Source organism: Oncorhynchus keta, chromosome 4, assembly GCF_023373465.1.
Source record: "Oncorhynchus keta strain PuntledgeMale-10-30-2019 chromosome 4, Oket_V2, whole genome shotgun sequence".
NCBI lineage: Eukaryota > Metazoa > Chordata > Actinopteri > Salmoniformes > Salmonidae > Oncorhynchus > Oncorhynchus keta.
In genome coordinates this window covers 54,087,968-54,107,060 of record NC_068424.1, presented here as the reverse complement: position 1 = coordinate 54,107,060, position 19,093 = coordinate 54,087,968, and positions in this window count along the sequence as shown.

Sequence of the window (19,093 nt, the reverse complement as noted above, 5' to 3'; positions counted from 1 at the left end):
GTTAAATGCAGAGGTAATAACTACTCTGTATTCTGCCATATTCCCAGTCACCTTGCCATGGTTAAATGAGGAGGGAATAACTACTCTGTATTCTGCCATATTCCCAGTCACCTTGCCATGGTTAAATGCAGAGGTAATAACTACTCTGTATTCTGCCATATTCCCAGTCACCTTGCCATGGTTAAATGCAGAGGTAATAACTACTCTGTATTCTGCCATATTCCCAGTCACCTTGCCATGGTTAAATGCAGAGGTAATAACTACTCTGTATTCTGCCATATTCCCAGTCACCTTGCCATGGTTAAATGAGGAGGGAATAACTACTCTGTATTCTGCCATATTCCCAGTCACCTTGCCATGGTTAAATGCGGAGGGTATAACTACTCTGTATTCTGCCATATTCCCAGTCACCTTGCCATGGTTAAATGCAGAGGTAATAACTACTCTGTATTCTGCCATATTCCCAGTCACCTTGCCATGGTTAAATGAGGAGGGAATAACTACTCTGTATTCTGCCATATTCCCAGTCACCTTGCCATGGTTAAATGCGGAGGGTATAACTACTCTGTATTCTGCCATATTCCCAGTCACCTTGCCATGGTTAAATGCAGAGGTAATAACTACTCTGTATTCTGCCATATTCCCAGTCACCTTGCCATGGTTAAATGCAGAGGTAATAACTACTCTGTATTCTGCCATATTCCCAGTCACCTTGCCATGGTTAAATGCAGAGGTAATAACTACTCTGTATTCTGCCATATTCCCAGTCACCTTGCCATGGTTAAATGCAGAGGTAATAACTACTCTGTATTCTGCCATATTCCCAGTCACCTTGCCATGGTTAAATGCAGAGGTAATAACTACTCTGTATTCTGCCATATTCCCAGTCACCTTGCCATGGTTAAATGCAGAGGTAATAACTACTCTGTATTCTGACATATTCCCAGTCACCTTGCCATGGTTAAATGCAGACGTAATAACTACTCTGTATTCTGTCATATTCCTAGTCACCTTGCCATGGTTAAATGCAGAGGTAATAACTACTCTGTATTCTGACATATTCCCAGTCACCTTGCCATGGTTAAATGCAGAGGTAATAACTACTCTGTATTCTGACATATTCCCAGTCACCTTGCCATGGTTAAATGCAGAGGTAATAACTACTCTGTATTCTGCCATATTCCCAGTCACCTTGCCATGGTTAAATGAGGAGGGAATAACTACTCTGTATTCTGCCATATTCCCAGTCACCTTGCCATGGTTAAATGAGGAGGGAATAACTACTCTGTATTCTGCCATATTCCCAGTCACCTTGCCATGGTTAAATGAGGAGGGAATAACTACTCTGTATTCTGCCATATTCCCAGTCACCTTGCCATGGTTAAATGAGGAGGGAATAACTACTCTGTATTCTGCCATATTCCCAGTCACCTTGCCATGGTTAAATGAGGAGGGAATAACTACTCTGTATTCTGCCATATTCCCAGTCACCTTGCCATGGTTAAATGCAGAGGTAATAACTACTCTGTATTCTGCCATATTCCCAGTCACCTTGCCATGGTTAAATGAGGAGGGAATAACTACTCTGTATTCTGCCATATTCCCAGTCACCTTGCCATGGTTAAATGCGGAGGGTATAACTACTCTGTATTCTGCCATATTCCCAGTCACCTTGCCATGGTTAAATGAGGAGGGAATAACTACTCTGTATTCTGCCATATTCCCAGTCACCTTGCCATGGTTAAATGCAGAGGTAATAACTACTCTGTATTCTGCCATATTCCCAGTCACCTTGCCATGGATAAATGCGGAGGGTATAACTACTCTGTATTCTGCCATATTCCCAGTCACCTTGCCTTGGTTAAATGCAGAGGTAATAACTACTCTGTATTCTGCCATATTCCCAGTCACCTTGCCATGGTTAAATGAGGAGGGTATAACTACTCTGTATTCTGCCATATTCCCAGTCACCTTGCCATGGTTAAATGAGGAAGTAATAACTACGCTGTATTCTGCCATATTCCCAGTCACCTTGCCATGGTTAAATGCAGAGGTAATAACTACTCTGTATTCTGCCATATTCCCAGTCACCTTGCCATGGTTAAATGCAGAGGTAATAACTACTCTGTATTCTGCCATATTCCCAGTCACCTTGCCATGGTTAAATGCAGAGGTAATAACTACTCTGTATTCTGCCATATTCCCAGTCACCTTGCCATGGTTAAATGCAGAGGTAATAACTACTCTGTATTCTGCCATATTCCCAGTCACCTTGCCATGGTTAAATGCAGAGGTAATAACTACTCTGTATTCTGCCATATTCCCAGTCACCTTGCCATGGTTAAATGCAGAGGTAATAACTACTCTGTATTCTGCCATATTCCCAGTCACCTTGCCATGGTTAAATGCAGAGGTAATAACTACTCTGTAGTCTGCCATATTCCCAGTCACCTTGCCATGGTTAAATGCAGAGGTAATAACTACTCTGTATTCTGTCATATTCCCAGTCACATTACATTACATTTATATTTAAGTCATTTAGCAGATGCTCTTATCCAGAGCGACTTACAAATTGGTGCATTCACCTTATGACATCCAGTGGAACAGCCACTTTACAATAGTGCATCTAAATCTTTATTTTAAGGGGGGTGAGAAGGATTACTTTATCCTATCCTAGGTACTCCTTAAAGAGGTGGGGTTTCAGGTGTCTCCAGAAGGTGGTGATTGACTCCGCTGTCCTGGCGTCGTGAGGGAGTTTGTTCCACCATTGGGGGCCAGAGCAGCGAACAGTTTTGACTGGGCTGAGCGGGAACTGTACTTCCTCAGTGGTAGGGAGGCGAGCAGGCCAGAGGTGGATGAACGCAGTGCCCTTGTTTGGGTGTAGGGCCTGATCAGAGCCTGGAGGTACTGAGGTGCCGTTCCCCTCACAGCTCCGTAGGCAAGCACCATGGTCTTGTAGCGGATGCGAGCTTCAACTGGAAGCCAGTGGAGAGAGCGGAGGAGCGGGGTGACGTGAGAGAACTTGGGAAGGTTGAACACCAGACGGGCTGCGGCGTTCTGGATGAGTTGTAGGGGTTTAATGGCACAGGCAGGGAGCCCAGCCAACAGCGAGTTGCAGTAATCCAGACGGGAGATGACAAGTGCCTGGATTAGGACCTGCGCCGCATCCTGTGTGAGGTAGGGTCGTACTCTGCGGATGTTGTAGAGCATGAACCTACAGGAACGGGCCACCGCCTTGATGTTAGTTGAGAACGACAGGGTGTTGTCCAGGATCACGCCAAGGTTCTTAGCGCTCTGGGAGGAGGACACAATGGAGTTGTCAACCGTGATGGCGAGATCATGGAACGGGCAGTCCTTCCCCGGGAGGAAGAGCAGCTCCGTCTTGCCGAGGTTCAGCTTGAGGTGGTGATCCGTCATCCACACTGATATGTCTGCCAGACATGCAGAGATGCGATTCGCCACCTGGTCATCAGAAGGGGGATGGTTAAATGCAGAGGTAATAACTACTCTGTATTCTGCCTTATTCCCAGTCACCTTGCCATGGTTAAATGCGGTGGGTCGTGCTTTCAGAGACAAGACACAGTCTTGTGCAGTTGTGTGTGGGGACATACAATTCATACAACCTTGTGGGGACATACAATTCAGTCCCATTCAAAATCCTATTTTCCTTAACCCCTAAGTCTAACCCTAACCCTAACCTGTACCCTAACCCTAACCCAAACCCGAAAACCTAACCTTAACCCAAAAACCTAACCGTAACCCTAACTCTAACCCATATCCTAACCATAAAGTTAACCCAAAAACCTAACCTAACCAAACCCTAAAACTAACCCTAGCTTCTAACCCTAAACCTAATTCTGATCCTAACACTAATTCTAACCTTAACCCTAAAGCTCCTAGAAATAACATTTGACCTTGTGGGGACCAACAAAAAGTCCCCATTTGGTCAAATTTTTGTTTGTTTACTATTCTTGTGGGGTCTTCTGGTCCCCAGAAGTATTGTTATGCACGCACGCATGCACGTACACACACACGCACACACACACACACACACACGCACGCACGCACGCACACACACACACACACACACACACACACACACACACACACACACACACACACACACACACACACACGCACGCACGCACACACACACACACACACACACACACACACACACACACACACACACACACACACACACACACACACACACACACACACACACACACACACACACACACACACACACACACACACACACACACACACACACACACACACACACACACACACCAGTTTCAGAGTCAACAGTACATCCATCAGTGGGGCAGGTCTATGGTGCTTCAAGGTCTATGGTGGTCTATGGTCTATGATGCTTCATTCCCTGCCTGTCTTAGCTGTGTGTTCATCTCTCAGAGTGAGGGGTGTATGATGTGTGTGTGAGTTAGTGTCACAGTGAGTGGGTGTGTATCTCACTGTGTTTTTGGGTGTGTGTGCAATATTTATCTCAGGGGGATTTCCCCCACTGGATGCTCTGTGACTGCTGTCCATGTCATCATGTTCTGAGCTGTCACAAGCCATCACTGTTACCCCCAGGACATGAGGTGAGTATGTGTGTGTGTGTTTGTAGAGGGAGCAAGCAGAGAGCAAGAAAGGAGAAGCACAGGGGAGAAGGAAAGTTAGGAGAAGTCTCAATTTGATGCATTTTGCTGCAGCAGAAGGGAGCAAGGCAAAATAAAAAAATATATAGCTTATCACATGGTGCCTGTAGGTGACTGTGGGGGCCTGCGGGGGCCTGTAGGGGACTGTGTTTTTTTTAGGTTGTGTCCATATAACATTATTATGAATATTTTACCACAAGATAAGATGTCTCCATTCTCAGGCATGGTGTGAATCCTGAACAAACCCAAAGTGGCTGGGAGAGATATTTGTGCTACCTCCACCTCCCCAGAATGAGAACGAGTACAGAGGTATGATGCACCAGCTTCCCCCTGGGATCCACAATGGGTCCAGCTCGGCTTTTCTTTGTTCCTGTTTGGTTTTACCGCTTTGTCTCAACACTTTAGTCTGTTACTTCTGTGCAAAACAGCAGCACAATCCCTCTGATGACTGGATTCATGTGTATTTCTGGAGAATGATAACTGTCCTGGGATGGTTTTGTTTTCTCTCACTCGCTCTCCTAATCCTATTCTCTTTTTGTATCGTTGTGCATTTCATGTTTTTGTGAGTGTGGGTGCGTGCGGTTTGTGATTTTTATTTTTTGTTATTCACCATGTGTTTTTGTGAGGATTCTGTATTGTGTGTGTGTTATTTGTGAGGATTCTGTATTGTGTGTGTATTATTTGTGAGGATTTTGTATTGTGTGTGTGTGTGTGTTATTTGTGAGGATTCTGTATTGTGTGTGTGTTATTTGTGAGGATTCTGTATTGTGTGTGTGTGTTATTTGTCAGGATGCTGTATTGTGTGTGTGTTATTTGTGAGGATTCTGTATTGTGTGTGTGTTATTTGTGAGGATTCTGTATTGTGTGTGTGTTATTTGTGAGGATTCTGTATTGTGTGTGTGTTATTTGTGAGGATTCTGTATTGTGTGTGTGTTATTTGTGGCATCTTATCTGTATTCATTGCACACTGTGTTTAAGACGGTATAGAAGTGTATGTTATTATTTCACAGTGTGTTTGTGTTGTCTGTGCCCTTTGCTTCGTGACCACTTCCTCTGACAGTGACTGATATGATTGGTCAGCTGGCATACAGGCAATGTCTCGCCTCCGGTGTTTTCTGAGGGAGGGTATTGAAGCCGCGTTCTAAACTCATCCCACCCTTCTATGATCCCCTCTGCTTCCCTCTTGCCCCCCCGCACCCCTCAGTCCTCCTCTGCACCCCCTCCCTCCAGAGGGTAGAGACAGTTGGGCGACAGCTATTCATCACAACTTTTCATCACTGTATTTCATGTGACACAGTTGGCGAATATGTGAATTGTATTTGTGTATGTGTGTGTGATAGGGCATTCTGCTAGCTTCGATCATAAGCTATTCCTCTCCTCTGTAGCTGTAGGCTTACCTAAAGATTTGAGGGCAATAAAAAACAATGTAATATTTTATTTATTGATATTATATTTGGAGGCTCCAGAGTATGACGTAAAATGTGTTTAGGTCCAGCTAAGGAGGCTGTTTGGCTTTCTGTAACACATTTGTAGTTGTGTAAATATAGTCATCAATACAATGCTAAGAGATTGCTGCACTTACTGTCAGGGTACAGAAGTTCAAGAGGCTATGCATTGGGGACAGGACAATACTTGAGTACTGTGTGTTTTCCCGTTCCCTGTTCACTGTAGTACACATAACACTAACACACACACATGTACATATGTTGATATTCACATGCTACAGTGAGGACACCATGAACCATGTCCAACCCTCCCAGCTATTTGGTCGATATTTGGCAGAATGTGTTTGTCCTGGAATAATATCAAACAAGGACACGTACACACATGCACACACACGCATGCACGCTCACGAGCACGCACACGCGCACACACACACACACACACACACACACACACACACACACACACACACACACACACACACACACACACACACACACACACACACACACACACACACACACACACACACACACACACACACACACACACACACACACACACACACACAGGAGAGCAGGTGCAGCAGAAGCCAAAAGCATGAGGCCCATCGTCACACCTGTGTGTGTGTGTGTGTGTGTGTGTGTGTGTGTGTGTGTGTGTTTGTGCACTTAGTCACGCTGAATCTCTGCTCAGCCAGAGGGTTTTCATGGTTCAGGCGGTGAAACTGTAAACTGATCAAAGTGACAGAAGGCCATACAGCCCTGCAATCTGGCCCTGACAAACACACACATTTCTCTTCTCTCTATACCAGGTGAACTTCTCAGTCTTTGTCTGTCTGTCTGTTTGCTATTCAAATGAAGTAATTTAATGCATCTGCAGTGTACTCATTGACATGATGTAGTCTCCCATGACTGGAAATGGTTTGTCTGAGAACTAATGTGTGTGTGTGAGCCGGTCTGTCTGTCTGTGGGTCTGTATGTGGCATGCACACGTGTGAGTGGTGAACTACAGTATCTGTCTTGATTCTCTTTCTGAATGATTCTCTTTCTGTTTTTCAGTTGACCCCAGGGCATAAGTCTGGGGGGGAATTTAAAAAACTCTGTTTTCTTTCTTTCTTCCTCCCTTTCTCTCCTTCTCTGCTAATGAAGTGCCGATCCAGCGAGCAACAAACGTTCCCAGAACATTGCCTTCAGAGTCTCATTGGGTTACATTACCTAACGTTTTCATGGGAATGTTCCTGTGATTGTACAAGGACTGTTTCCAAGAGACCATTCCCTTAATGTCAAACAGAACGCCCCCAGAGTATGATTGCCATGTTCTCATTTAAGATGATAATGTTCTAGACATGTTTCACATTTAAAACATAGGACATTCTGTTATGGTCCCCTGGTGTTTTCTGTCTAGTTCTCAGCTTGTTCCGTGGTTCTCCTTAAAGATGTTTTGAGGACGTTGCCAGACCTTTTTGTTGCTGTTGATTTATTGATTTTTTTACTCACCAACCCTTATTACTGTTGCTGAGTCCATCGAGGCCCTGATTAGTGAACCACCAATCCATTCATAGCTCTTTGTCTTTGTCCCAATGCCAGGGACTCCCACACACACGAACAGTGCTTTTAACACACAATATATTCAACTTATATATTTGACGCACTTAGACATACATGATTACATTGTTCATGTTAATGTATACAGTAATTACTATTCAACATGTCTTCACCTGGGATTTAAACTCACGGCATTCCGATCTTCCTGCTACGCCACCATGTCTGTGTCAGTTATCGGTCAATCTCACTATTTTCAAAATAGGTTGTGAGTTCAAATCAAATTGTATTTGTCACATTCACAGAATACAGCGGGTGTAGACTTTACAGAGAAATGCTTGCTCACGAGCCCTTCCCAACGATGCAGAGTTAAAAATAATAAATTATGAAAAATACAACACAAAAGTAACACAAGATGAATAAAATACACAAGAATGAAGCTATATACAACCAGTACCAGATCAATGTGCAGAAGGACAAGGTATGCACATAAAGGCAAGGTAAAGTGACTAGGCAGCAGAATAGATAATAATAAGAGTCAAATGAAAAACAGCATATGATGATTGTGAAAGTGTGTGTATATGTGGCGTCGGTATGTCAGACTTTGGAGGTGCGCACACCACCCATCGCTTCCAAGTATATTACTCGCTAATGTCCAGTCCCTAGATAACAAAGTTGACAAATCAGGTAAAGGGTTGCTTTCGAAAGAGACATCAGGGATTGTAACATACACTGTTTCACAGAAACATGGCTCTCTCGGGATATGCTGTCGGAGTCAGTACAGCTACCTGGATTCTCAGTGCATCGCGCCGACAGGAATGGCGGGGGTGTATGTTTCATGATTAACGACTCATGGTGCAATTGTAACAACATACAGGAACTCAAGTCCTTTTGTTCACCTGACCTAGAATTCCTCACAATCAAATGCCGACTGCATTATCTCCCAAGAGAATTCTCTTTGGTTATTGTCACAGCCATGTATATCCCCCCTCAAGCCGATACCACGACGGCTCTCAAGGAACTTCACTGGACTTTATGCAAACTGGAAACCATATATCCTGAGGCTGCATTTATTGTAGCTGGAGATTTAAAAAAAAAAAAGCTAATTTGAGAAGAAGGCTCCCTAAATTCTCAGCATATTGATTGTCAGCATTTTGATTGTAGCACTGGCGTTGGAAAAACACTGGACATTTGTTACTCTAACTTCCGCGATGCATACAAGGCCCTCCCCCGCCCTCCTTTCGGCAAATATGACCACAACTCCATTTTGCTCCTACCTTCCTATAGGCAGAAACTCAAACAGGAATGAGGGGACTAAGCACACACCCCTGAGGGGTCCCTGTGTTGAGGGTCAGCACGGCAGAGGTGTTGTTGCCTACACTCACCACCTGGGGCTAGCCCATCAGGAAGTCCAGGATCCAGTTGCAGAGAGAGGTTTTCAGTCCCAGGGTCTTGAGCTTTGTGATGAGATTGGGGGGGACTAAGGTATTGAATGCTGAGCAGTGGTATGAACAGCATTCTCATATAGTTATTTCCCCTCTTGTCCAGGTGGGAGAGAGCAGTATGAAGTGCAATTGATATTGCGTCATCTGTGGATATATTGGGGCGGTATGCGAATTAGAGTGGGTCCAGGGTGTCTGGGATGATGGTGTTGATTATTACAGAAGTGAGTGCTATGGGACAATAGTAATTTAGGCAGGCTACCTTGGAGATACTGGCAATAGGAATAATGGTGATCAGTTTGAAATATGTTGGGATTATAGACTGGGACAAGGAGAGATTGTCCATGAAGACACTTGCCAGCTGGTCTGCACATGCTCTGAGAACACGCTCTGGTATTTGCGGCCTTGCCAGTGTTAACCTGTTGAAAAGTTTTACTCACTTCGTCCACAGAGAGCGAGATCACACAGTCATCCGGAACAACAGGGGCTGCATGCAAGATTATGTGTTGTTTTCCTCGATGTGAGCGTGCACCACTGGGCATCTCATGGCTGGGTTTCTTGTATGCGTCCACGTCCATGTGCTGTTCCTGGTAAGACGTCTTTAGCACAGAACAGATACTGCCTGTAATCCATGGTTTTTGGCTTGGATACATGCGTACATTACTGTGTGGACGACGTCGTCTATGGACTTATTGATGAAGCCAGTGACTCCTCAATGTTATTGGGTGATTCCCGGAACATGTGTACTAGCAAAACAGTCTTGTAGTCTCTCGCCTGCTTCATCGGACCACTTCTGTTTTGAGCGAGTCACTGGTTCTCCCTGTTTGAGATTTTGTTTGTAAACAGGAAGCAGGAGGATAGAGTCATGGCAAGTTTACCCAAATGGATAGCGAGGGAGGGCCTTGAATGCATTTCTGTGGGTATAATAAAAGTAGTCTTGAATTGTAGCGTCCCTTGTGGAGCAGTAGACGTGTTGGTAGAAGACGTAGAACGGGTTTAAGTCTCCCTGCGTTAAAGTCTCCGCCCAGAAGAAACACTGCCTCTTTGTAAGCGGTTTCTTGTCTGTTTATGGCTCCATACAGTTCGTTGAGTGCCAAAGTGGTATTGGCTTGTGATGGGATGTAGACAGCCGTGATAATTAAGGATGAGAACTCTCTTGGTAGATAAACAGTTCTGCAGCTTACCATGAGGTCTTATATATCAGGTGAGCAAAAGCTAGAGATTTCCTTCACACTGCAAGCAGCATACCAGCTGTTGTTTATGAAGAGGATCACCCCTCCCCCTTTGGACTTGTCTGAGGCAAATCCCAGGTGAGGACATGTTGAATAATAATTACTGTATAAATAAACATACACAATGTCATCATGTGTCAAAATGTTCTCAAATATATAACTTGAAAACACTGTATGTTGAAAGCGCTGTTTGTGTGTGTGAGTGTCCTTAAACTTGCCAACAGGCAAAGAGCTTTGAATGGATGTGTCACATATACACCCTCTCCGGCGCTCTAGTTCACCAGGCTGCTCGTTATTACGCACACCTGTCACCATCGTTACACGCACCAGCGCCTCATCAGACTCACCTGGACTTCGTCACCTTCCCGACGACCTTCACTATATCTGTCACTCCCTTTGGTTCCTTCCCCAGGCATTATTGTTTCTGTTTCTAGTCTGTACACTGCTCGTGTTTCTTGTTTTGTCCATGTTCATTTAGTTATTAAATACACTCCCTGAACTTGCTTCCCGGTTCTCAGCATCTACGTTACAGGATGAGTGGCTCACCAATCAGGACCTTGAAGTACTTGTCAATAGTAACAAGGGGTGATGTGCAATGAAACACATTACATCAGGCAACGTCCTCAGAATGTCTTTAGGGACATCCCAGGAAAAAGCCGGGAAGTAGACAAAAACCTCCCGGGGACCATGGCAGAATGTCCTATGTTTTAAACGTCCTTGGAACAGGAATATTCTTAAAACATTCCAATGAAACGTGTCTAGAACATTTACATCTTATATTCTGAGAACATGGCAACCATGTTCTGTGTAAGTTCTGTTTGACAAGGCAATGTTCTCTTAACTTTAACCCCAAAACATGCTAAATAGGTTCTCAGGAGGTTTTTGCTAATGTACATAGAATCTTCCGCAAACTAACGTAAAACTGGACACTCGAACGTCAGGGGAACATTACGGGTGTCATTAGAAAAACGTTCTCTCTCCCTCGCTAGAACTGTTAGCCGGGTATGACTTTATGCTCATGTTCACTCATTTGAGTGAAGAACAAATTGGCTTTATCTTTATATCCGACCACTCTCACCCTCTTTCTGGGTATTTGGAATGTTCTGCCAGTGATATCCTTGAGGAGCAGAAGAGTATACCTTAGACAGGGGATGAAGCGAAATCTGTGTGTGTACGTGTGTGTGTTGGGTTAAAATGCTGATTCACCGGTGTAATCAAGTATAAATAAAGAGGAGGAGGATGAAGAGTAGAGCCAATCCTTATAACCGGGCTCATCAGCACTGAGCAGATATTCATAGCATAATGACAACATCAAAATAAAGGGGATACCACTTATATAAGTTAAATAACTTTCAACAATGTGGGAAGCCAACAATATAAATGTATAAAGCTCATTAACTTGACCTGGGGATTGGAGGCAGATTCTGAAATATTACAGTCTAGAATCCCGAATTGCATAAGGTACATACTGGAAGGATAAACTCAAAGTCTATGCAATAGCCAGTAAGCTGGCTGAGTGAGTTTATAGGAGATTTAATGGAGGTAATTCTTGAGTAACAGAATGAATAAATAATATTTGGAGAGAGCAAGACTGCTTCACAGTAAGGATTCAGCATGTAATGTTTCAGTCTCTCTCTCTCTCTCTCTCTCTCTCTCTCTCTCTCTCTCTCTCTCTCTCTCCCCCCTCTCTCTCTCTCTCTCTCTCTCTCTCTCTCTCTCCCCCCTCTCTCTCTCTCTCTCTCTACTTTTAAACCTTTATGTGTATAACTTTCCCACCATCTCTACTCTCTCCTCCTGAGAATCCCTCGTTTTCTACCCGTCTCACCCCCTCCTCTCATCCTTTTTATCCCCTTTTCTTTTTCTCCTATTTTTGCTCTGTCTCATTGCTATTGTTCTCTGTGGCTTCGTTTCAAGTGTTAATGTGTTTATTTTATGTGCCCTTCCTGCACTCCTATTTCTATGATCTCTGGTTGTTTTCATCATATTGATCAGCATCTGTTTCCTTGTTCTTAATGGGCCTGTGCTGGGAAATGGGCATAGACATATAGACATAGTATTATCAGACTGGTCCAGTGGGACCAATAATAGTCAAGGTTTAAAAAACTTAAAGCCTTGAGCTTTACTTCTCAACTCAAGTCCAGCAGGGCCATCTCAGACTCTGAGCCAGATAGCCATCATTTTAACTTTAAGGGCAAAAACTTGTATTAACTTAATCAATTCTCTTTCACATTTAAATGAAACTGCTTTAGCCTCCCTCCCAAGTGCTCTGATGTTGAAAGGACCAACTTTTTTGTTAGTAATTTCAAATGGTCTTAATTTTAAAAAGAAGCTTCCAGGGTCTCCCAGTAGATGGATAGAGGAAAGGACACCATCAGAACACAAGCCTGGTGGAACAAGGACAAAGAACACACAGATTATTTTGGCCCTAATCCTATGTTTGTGTGTGTGTTTCTGTCTGTGTGTTTCTGTGTCTATGTGTCTGTCCATGTGCATGTGTGTGTGCAGATAAGAGAAGGAGGTGGTTGTTGAGAGTAGAGAGGGAGGTGTTCTTGGTAGATGCAGTAGGGTGTATGAAGAGTGACTGTGAAGATGTTCTTGGTAGATGCAGTAGGGTGTTTGAAGAGTGACTGTGAAGATGTTCTTGGTAGATGCAGTAGGGTGTTTGAAGAGTGACTGTGAAGATGTTCTTGGTAGATGCAGTAGGGTGTTTGAAGAGTGACTGTGAAGATGTTCTCGGTAGATGCAGTAGGGTGTTTGAAAAGTGACTGTGAAGATGTTCTTGGTAGATGCAGTAGGGTGTTTGAAGAGTGACTGTGAAGATGTTCTTGGTAGATGCACTAGGGTGTTTGAAGAGTGACTGTGAAGATGTTCTTGGTATATGCAGTAGGGTGTTTGAAGAGTGACTGTGAAGATGTTCTTGGTAGATGCAGTAGGGTGTTTGAAGAGTGACTGTGAAGATGTTCTTGGTAGATGCAGTAGGGTGTTTGAAGAGTGACTGTGAAGATGTTCTCGGTAGATGCAGTAGGGTGTTTGAAAAGTGACTGTGAAGGTAGGAGCAGAGTCACAGGATGCAGCCTTGTTTGTCTTTTTGTCCCGTCGGCTTTGATTCGCTCTAATTGGTCAGTTTGATCCCGGCCACAGTAAACAGGCATCTGTGGACGCCAGTGGCCTGTACTGTTCATAGTCTGTTAGAGAGATAAAAACAGAAACAACAGCAAGGATGATGGGAAAATGTAAAAATGTGAGGAAAGAAAAAGCAGAAGTCTCAGAGGAGACCTCAAAAATCATGACCATCTGTGTACTCGTTTGAGAGAGTCTGTAAGGACGGGCCACGCTGTGTGTGTGTGTGTGTGTGTGTGTGTGTGTGTGTGTGTGTGTGTGTGTGTGTGTGTGTGTGTGTGTGTGTGTGTGTGTGTGTGTGTGTGTGTGTGTGTGTGTGTGTGTGTGTGTGTGTGTGTGTGTGTGTGTGTGTGTGTGTGTCTAGCTGCAAATCGGTGTTTGTTGGCGCATTAGAAAGTCTGTTAGAGAAAGCTTGTGTTTGTGTTTTGTTTGAGATGGTGACTAAGGACAAGGTTTGTGTGATGCCTGCATGCGCCTGCGTGTGTGCCAATGCATGCGTGTGTTTGTGTGGGTATGTGCATATGTGTGTGTGTGGATGAAGTGTTGGCGCTGGGCCATGGTGCAGTCTGAGTCAGGTGTGTACTGTCTGGCTGGGGATACAGTACAGTACAAATCATGATGACATAATCCTGCTCCAGACGCACAGTCCTCCCTATAGGAGCCATCCCTATAGGAGCCATCAACAGACACACAGTCCTCCCTATAGGAGCCATCAACAGACACACAGTCCTCCCTATATGAGTCATCAACAGACACACAGTCCTCCCTATATGAGTCATCAACAGACACACAGTCCTCCCTATATGTGTCATCAACAGACACACAGTCCTCCCTATATGAGTCATCAACAGACACACAGTCCTCCCTATAGGAGTCAACAACAGACACACAGTCCTCCCTATAGGAGCCATCAACAGACACACAGTCCTCCCTATAGGAGCCATCAACAGACACACAGTCCTCCCTATATGAGTCATCAACAGACACACAGTCCTCCCTATATGAGTCATCAACAGACACACAGTCCTCCCTATATGTGTCATCAACAGACATACAGTCCTCCCTATAGGAGTCAACAACAGACGCACAGTCCTCCCTATAGGAGTCATCAAAAGACACAGTCCTCCCTATATGAATCACCAGCAGACACACAGTCCTCCCTATATGAGTCACCAACAGACACACAGTCCTCCCTATATGAGTGTTCAACAGACACCGCCCTCCCTAAAGGAGTCAACAACAGACACACAGTCCCCCATATAGGAGTGAACAACAGACACACAGTCCTCCCTATATGAGTCATCAACAGACAGAGTCCTCCTTATGGGAGTCAACAACTGTGTCGTGACTTTACTTTCATTAATCTGATGACTGTTATTTATCGAATCAACTAACTATGTTTAATTGTTACCCTGTTAAATTAATCATGTGACAATTAACTCATTAGGAATTTGGTGCACCACGAAAAGGTAGTTTAAAAGTTACCATCTCCCGAATTAAACTCTATAAAATCTATTACGTCGATAAGCAGTCTTCTTATTAACTTTACCTCATCATATCATCATTCTAAACAGTCGTAACCTTTTGGATCTGCAAAAACCCCAGCCTTACTCATGATTCAGTACTACACAAATGTATTTAATTATTTATTTACTAGCTAACTAAATAATAACACAGAATAAACATACACACTTAAAACATGATAAAAAGTTATCTAGCGGACTGACACAACATGGTGTCTTTTTACACAACAACATGGAAAGGGAGAGAGAGGAAAATACACTTTTCTTCTATACATTCTGAAACTATTCTCACAGTAATCATATACTTGCACACAAACCGCCCCCCGTTTGGAATAATAAATCATGAATGTATTTATGCGTGAATGTCTTAGTCCATTGTGAAGTCCTGAACAGAACTACGGAGTTCACTCTGTTCCACTCGGTCCTGAAGCTGCTTATTTGAAGATAGGCTAGCCAGACGTGCCGATGGCTCCAGTGGGGTGATGAGACTAGTGTACAATGGTGATTTAACAAGAATAGTAAGATGGTTTGAAGAGTTCACTTTTCTAGATATTTGACCCAGGACAGCTAATCAGCTGTACCAGTGATTGTCTGAGAGGGGAGTTTGTTTACCCCCAGGTGTTGGTGTTCAGGAGTCGGAACACTTTGGACATGAGCTGCAGCTTCCCGTCTTTCTGGTCTAGTCTGGGAGGTGAGTTTATTTCTTCACCTCATGTTGAGGTTCAAAGTTCCAACCATTTCAAACGTGTAGCTACGCTCCACACTTTTCTGTTCTAATGTTAATCTCTTTACCAAGCCTTTTATGCACTCTGGCCAAAGGGGACGGTTCCGTAAGTCTGACACACTCTCTGACCTCAATTGGGGCGTGCCTACTTACTATGCACAGCTTATAGGAGATAGATTCTCTTATACCTTTTAATATCACATTAATATCTTAACAACAATATGTTCATCATTTTTTATATTTCATACACAACATTAAGAATGGAGACTTCATACCTGTAGTGTAAATACCTTTCAAGGTACAGTATTTCCTTCATAAGCTTTTTAATGACATAAAATAAAAACCAATATGACATTAGTTTTCTACAGATCATCTCTGACCATTCCCCACGGTCTTATGTTAGAAATATTGTTCCAGTATTCACTTTTTGAACGTGTTAGAGTTTTGGCGGGGAGAAGTCTGTTAACAAAGAACATTCCTTGGGTTAAATACTGGAGGGGGAGAGGAAGTGCCTTTCTCCTGTAATTTATGACAGGGTGTGAACTGTCAACCCTCTGTGGGTGAGAGAGGGCCTGGTTATTGTCATTCATTGCCAAGCTGATCTGATGCATTTAGATCCTCACAGGACAGTCATGACAACAGTGTGTCTGTTGTTGACTCCTATAGGGAGGACTGTGTGTCTATTGTCGACTCCTTAGGGAGGACTGTGTGTCTATTGTTGACTCCTTAGGGAGGACTGTGTGTCTATTGTTGACTCCTTAGGGAGGACTGTGTGTCTATTGTTGACTCCTATAGGGAGGACTGTGTTTCTATTGTTAACTCCTTAGGGAGGACTGTGTCCATTGTTGACTCCTATAGGGAGGACTGTGTGTCTACTGTTGACTCCTATAGGGAGGACTGTGTCCATTGTTGACTCCTATAGGGAAGAGGTGTAGGGAGGACTAGAGAAGAGGGCAAGGGGGAGATATACAGAGGAGAGAGAGAGGGGGGAAGGGAGATGGAGAAAAGGGAGAGGAGAGATGGAGAAAAGAGAGAGAGGGATATAATAAAAGAAGGGGAGAGTGAAAGGAGGAGACGGAGGGAGAGAGGAGAACAATAGTAGAGGATCTGTCAGGGGAGGGGGACTACCAGTATGAGGTCCCGTCCAGAGACTGAGCCATCAGGGTGAGTTGTAGTCATCAGAGTAGGACAGTGTCTGGTTGTGACAGACCACCATTCCGGAATTAGGGAAATCCCTGTCCCTGCCTATTATATGGGAGCACAAATGTCCCACAGTCATATGAACTGATTATATTACACTTTCACCAACTGAATTTCAATGGGAAATGCCTCCTACATAATGGCATGGCCGATGAGCACTTAAAGGTAAAGAAACAAGATTTAAACCTACAAACAGGCCAATAGTGTGACAAAGGAATGAGTAGAGAAGCGTGGGATTCTCCCCAGAATGGAGTCTGGGGAGAAAAGAGTTATCTGAAGCTAGGAGAGATGTGAGATTTAGGGGTTTAGGAGTGTGGCAAGAGACAGGAAGGTAGATATTGCCAGGGTAGGTTGGTGGGGAATGTGTTGACGAGGCTGAGGAGAGAGTTGGCGCTGGTGTTGAAATACTACTTTAGGCGGTGTGTGGATAAGTAGTAATTAAACTGTCATTGCCACACGTCGGGGAGAAAAGTCATCGTTTCCATCCTGTGTCATTAATGCCAGTGTTTGGAGAGAGGAGGACAAAGTGCTATGGATATTCTGTTTTTTTTTGCTTGCTTGTTTGTTTGCTTGCTGTTGGAGGCTGCTCATCTCAGGAGCCTGGTCTCAGTCTCTCTTGGCACAGCCCTCAGTGAGCTCTAAGTAGCCCTGATTAGATTTATGCTGTTTCCACTCTCCCTTGGCCCTCCACCTCCCTCCACACACACACACACACACACACACACACACACACACACACACACACACACACACACACACACACACACACACACACACACACACACACACACACACACACAGGTCTGAGGGGTGGGGTGAGCGGGGCCAAGGGGGGCGTGTATGGGGTGATGGATGTTAATTTGATTAGGTCATCAGCAGAGATGTGGCTCTGTTATGGCATACCCACTTTAACGGGCAAGGTGGAACTGAGATATCCTGCTGTTAAGGTAACTGGATATCTATACTGTTATCCTGTGAATGCATGTGTTATGCTGGCAAGTGTGGAGTTAGGGTTGGAGTTGATGAGAGGAGAGTGGGTAGCTGTGTCTCCTCCCTCTCATCCCTCTCTTCCTCTCTCTATTTACCGCCCCCTTTCTCTAGGAGAACCCCCCCGCCTTCCTCCTCTTCCTTTGACTCCATCCCCCCAAACTCTCCATCCCTCCCCCTCTTCCCTTCTGTCAACTTTACAGAAGTATCCCTGGGTAGTTAGCATGGGTCTCAGAGTGTAGCGCATTGGGAGGGGGGGGGGGATTTGAACCGTTAATTAAGTTCACACAGAGTTAATTGCATAATCTCCCTCTGTAATTATTACGGAGCCCATGGTTACCAGCTGGGGCCGCCACGCGAGGCTGAGGTAGTTGTGTTTATTCTCAGGTAATGAAATGAAACACCTTACATGGTTTCAGCATTGACCTATTTCCTTATTTCCCTGTCCAGCATACTGCATACTCATACAGTCAGAGCCCTGCATGGGCCTGAGCTTCGTGTTATAGAGATGTTCACTACACTCACAATTGGCTTGACTCAAGTGGGCCTGCTCTTTCTGTGTAAAATTATATATTACATATGTATGTGTCACTGTAGGCCTATGCTCAGTGCTAAGGGCCACATTCACTTTTGGGATATACTACAATACAGACCTTGTCCAGAGTAAGGGTTGACCTTCAACCAGACTGGGACCAGAACACAGTGAGTCAACTTTTCAACAAGGACTCTAAATGGCCCCGATTTGGGCCCTTGAATATCCACCTCAGTGAAGCGCCCATAAACGTTTAACCTGCTCATTTTTCTTAGATAACCATTCATTTATCAGACATCTCTGTTATGGGTTGAAGATTATTCCACACCCAAAGCCCTGCCCCATGATGCACACCTCTCCCCAAACAGCATCTCTCTTCAGGCTAGAGGGATGGGACTGCTCCATGTGGTGCACCCGGGTCTAATGTGATTAATGCTGATAACTATGATATCAGGCATCATGGTGCCAGCATGGTTATTCTGCATGCGCTATCAATCTCTCTCTACTTAGATCTTTAAGGGCACGAGGTGTTTTTCTCTGCCATGATCATGTGTTATGGTGATGACTGCTTGTGAAGCCTGAAAAGTCAAGTTTATTATTTTATTTTTCACATTAAAAGCGTTTTTTGTTTTGTTTTTGTTTTTGAGTGGAGACCCATGGGGTTTTACTCAAAAACAAAATG